Source organism: Pteropus medius, unplaced genomic scaffold (genome assembly GCF_902729225.1).
Source record: "Pteropus medius unplaced genomic scaffold, Ma_sr-lr_union100, whole genome shotgun sequence".
Lineage (NCBI taxonomy): Eukaryota > Metazoa > Chordata > Mammalia > Chiroptera > Pteropodidae > Pteropus > Pteropus medius.
In genome coordinates, this window is record NW_024344371.1 from 5,984,263 (window position 1) to 5,988,872 (window position 4,610).

The 4,610-nt window shown below is 36.2% G+C and overlaps 1 pseudogene; it reads left to right on the forward strand.

Moving 5' to 3' along the window:
* The first annotated feature begins 1,145 nt into the window (after positions 1 to 1,145).
* Positions 1,146 to 1,264, forward strand: LOC120608650 (uncharacterized; annotated as a pseudogene).
* The last annotated feature ends 3,346 nt before the right edge of the window (positions 1,265 to 4,610 follow it).

Sequence of the window (4,610 nt, forward strand, 5' to 3'; positions counted from 1 at the left end):
AGCTTGTTATTAACAAAAAAAGAGAAGCCACACCATTCACCAACCTCTTCTTCGGTACCAGAGCAATAAAAGTGATGTCACAGCTCCTCTCAGAGCACAGTAAAGGCATAGCTGGGCCATTGCCTCCACTGCTTGTCCAGGGGCAGCTGAGGGCTTGCATAAAGTGTCATAGAAGAATCTGAAACAGCAGCATCCACGCCAGACAGAGTAGGTCTTCTAGTGACCTTGGCAGTCTTTTTATGTTAGTTTCTCCTGTTCTTGTCTTCACAAATGAGAACTTGTGCTTCACTAATCCATTTCTCTGAAGTCAGCACTATTGCTCAATGTCCCAAGTGCAATTATATTTCTTAGTGTAACAAAATAGAGTGATATCAAGAACTAACAGAAGCTGCTCTCTGTTTCTGACCATAAAAATTAAAATCACCATCTGAGTCCTAGATATATTAATCTAGCAGTAGTCCAAATTGATGAGGATAGAAGTGGATGCAAGGAAAAGGCGGATCATACCCTTCATGAATGACATAAAAACGAAATCTGATAGCAATCCGGTGGCTTCCTCCAATTGAATCCATCTGATTTTAAAGAATGTAAGTTTGTATAACTCACTTCAGATTGACAGAAAAAGATTAAAGGCAAAATGCTAAAAAAACAGGGATTGTGGTTTTCTTAGATCATCTGTCAAAAAAAAATTGATTCTTTCTTATTCTTAAAGGCCTTCAGGCACCAACTATGGAATAGGAAAACCAATGAATAAAAACTGTTGTTAGAGGAGAAGATAGGAACATGAAGAGAAAGGAAAAGTTCAATGGTAATAGATGGTAATAATATGAGAAAGGTGTGTTTGGCAGAAAGAGCAAAATAAGCAAGCAGGAAATGAAAAAACACAGTGTGGTGCAATGCCTAGAAGTGTATTCTGCAAGGAATAGTTCATAATAAACTGCACAATCCACGGGACACGTATATTATGAAAAGTGAGCTTGGGAAAAAAGTGAAATTCAGTTATAACAATTTGTACAAAGGCCAGTTCAGCCTTAGTAATTGATTACCTAAATCTCAAGCAATGGGAAGATTAGCTTGTCGTTCTCCCACATCACCCAGGAAAATTTAAAGGGGCCAAAACATTGAGGACATAAGAGCAGAGATAAGTCTACGGCCATGCCATCCTGAACAAGCCTGATCCTGTCTGATCTCGGAAGCCAAGCAGGGTCGGGCCTGGTTAGCACTTGGATAGGAGACCACCTAGGAAGACCAGGTGCTGTAGGCGTAAAAAATAAAAAATAAGGGGTTGTAAGCTGACAAGGTCCTTGCAGTCTGTGAGGTCAACCAAGGATTGCCTCACCAAAAAAAAAAAAAAAAAAAAAGAGCAGAGATAAAATTTTGATCCAGCAACATCTGGATAGAAAACTATTACCGAAACTCAAGTGAGGTGAGATTAGATGGCAAAACTGAAGTTACTTTTGTAAGGTATACACACCAACTTGTAACGTCTAACCTCAATATTAAGTAATTTCGAACACAATTTTATCTCATACTACTCATTTTTGTCTGAAATGTCCAATATATTGTTTTATTATTTTCTAAGAATCAGCATCATTTAAAGAAATGTTTGAATCTGGCTATGCTCCACCAAATATCTTTTTACCTAAGGTGGTGCTCAGGTAATATTGGACATACCTGATTGAGTCTCTAGCCTTTAGAGAAAAAAGAATGATAAAAGGGTGACTACCTGATGGCAATCTGAGAAAAGATGGCAATATGAAACAAACATGTTATATGTTGGCCTCTCTGTATACATTTCTAACTTTCATATATGAAAAGCATGGAATTATTCTGTCCCTTCCTCACTAAGCACATGCCAAGAATTTGACCATGATCTCTACTGGTGGTACTCATGCATTGCTATACTTATTTTTAAGACTGACTCCTTTGCATACGAAGCAGCCTGTCATCTAAGCATGTCATGTACTACAATGGCCTTAAAATTATTCCTACTTTCCTGTTATGAACCGAACTTCTGTGGTTGGAGGGAAGTAAAGGAAATCGCCACTTCTTCGCAAAGAAAAGAGAGAACAGGTTTTTACCCAAAGACTAAGCAGAACACATAACTCAGGGGAGACTGTAAGAACCAGGAACAGGAGAGATGTTCTCCAGGATGAACTAGGTAGAGAAGATACCCAAAAGTTTGAGTATTTACTGAAAAAATTATTGGTTAACCTAAAAGGGACTGCATCTGACATCACTAAATGAGTCGGATGGATAAGTTGAAGTCTTTGAGAGAAATGAACTAAGTATTGGGTTGTCAGATCAAATCCACACTGATCAGAGATCATGCCCCAGTAGTATGCTTTACTAAGTAATTTCAAGTACACATGAAATCGGGAGGTTCACATACAGGAAAAAGAAGTCTGAATCGTCAAAGTCAGCTCCCCAGGTCTTTCCTTCCTGTCGAGAACATGCACCACTGGCCTATAATAAATTAGGGGAGTTCCTCACATGGCAGAAGGTATTTGATTATAAAACATGTCCATTTTAAACACCAGAGTATTGAAAGCCTTTGTGACATTCTCCAGGAATCCAGACCTTAGCCCCTGGGTTCTACTTACTATAGCTAATTGAGATTAGATCAGGTCACCTGATTCTTTTCTCTTCCCCAAAAGATCTCCCTCTCTGTATCCATGCAGTATGGATTGCAGGTCAACTGTTGTAACTCCCTCCCACAGTAAGTGGAATTATTAGAATAAAGTAAAAAAAGTTTTCTTCCTGTATCTATGTGGATTTGATTCCCTTATGTATTTACTAGTCTGATCTTAATCATGATCTGTCTACTTCTAGTTTAAATGCTATTTTGGTGTTTATTTCATGAGACAGCAGACTCCTCTACATTAGTCTTTTTTTCCATAAAAATTTTTACTATTCCCTATCACTTTGAGTTCATATTTTGGAAATGCTCACACATGGAAGTAACATTTAGCTGACTTCAAGATAGAGTGTATTTAAGCACATAAAACTTTAGTAACTACTTTTTCAAGTTAAAACCATTGGCAAGTATGTTCTATTAAGGGTAGAAAGTTACCCTAAAATGTGCAATGAAAACATTCTCAATGCAACATACAAAGTGGACAGCTCCTACTGTCTGCAAACATAGGATGCATTTAATTCAAGACTATCTGATTCTAAAAGTGCTATATATTAGAGTTGCTAAAACTAGGTAAGAAAAATCCATAAGCAAGCAAATAGGTGTATGATCCAAGTAGATGCTAAAATTAAGATTTAAAGTAGTTAAAAATCTCATTATTTAAAATTTACTAAATCATTGCATTTTTTCCCCTGCAGTAGTTGAAACTGATGTTATTTCTTGCCGTGAAAGTTTTTTGGTTTTTAGCAGTGTCCTGTACATAATTCTATATTGTAATATGATAACTAAAACTCCAGTACTGCGTACTTGATTATTTCCTACATTTCAAAAGAACTTCTCGGTTCCGTGCAGTTTTTTTAAATCAATTTTTGGCTTTTTTATTTTTATTGGTTCAAGTGACTAATGATTAACAATACTTTTTTGGAAATTATTTGAATTATTTGGAAACACATTTGAATTTACTGTATTTTATCTGAATATTTGGACTCTGATATGAAATAACATAATCTAAGGATTTTCCTCATAACAGTCTGGGATGATGACAAAAGCCCAACGAGATTTGAAAGGAGTAGATAATTTTTGAAGCTGGTTATGGGTGCTTGAAGTTCATTATACTATTCCTCTACTTGAAAATTTCATGCTTGAAATTTGCTTGAAATTTTTTGTAACAAAAGTTTTCAAAATTTTTAAATGGGCTACGAAATTCCCTTCAGGCTACTACTCTCTCGATATTTTAGTACCTTCATTCTAGTCACTGTGAGAAATACCTTCATCATTTATTGCCAAGAACTTTCTTTTTTGGCCTTGATTTAACACTGTGAGTAAAAAATATCTTGTGAGCTGTTCACCTTGTTATTGTGATTTGGTTTTCTCTCCCATCCTCTGAGTCTCTTGACGCCGTTTTAAAAAATTAATTCCCATAACACCTCCGGAAAGATCTTCAGATATTCTAATTTCATTTTTACTATTTTAGAAGAAAGGACACTTAAAACTTGTTCAGGGTCACAAAGCAATTTGCTGTAAATATCAGTCCAGGAAACCAAAATGTCATGGTCCTGGAAATGAGCTGTAATCATCGGAGATTGCCTTGATTGAGACTAAACTCAAACCATTGCTCAGATTGAGACTAAATTAGATTATAGATAGGCCTGTATATTTCCATTCTAGTGTTCTCGTCTCTAATAATCACTGGTAGTTATGCATTAATTCAAGTGAATCACCTCCAGATTTAAAACAAAAATGAGTTTTTGGCAATAGCTACAGGCTTTATGGATCCATGCAGAAACTTTCTGGCCATCACTCATAGCTTATGACTCACATCAGTCATCATGAGTAATGGCTGTCAATGTCACCACCATATACCCTGGCTGACTAATCAGTTATGCTCCCTAGTGAGGTAAATTGCAGTAGTTAATGAGACTGATGTCAGATTCATAAACATAGTGAAATTCTTACAATTATTTTTAAAGCAGAT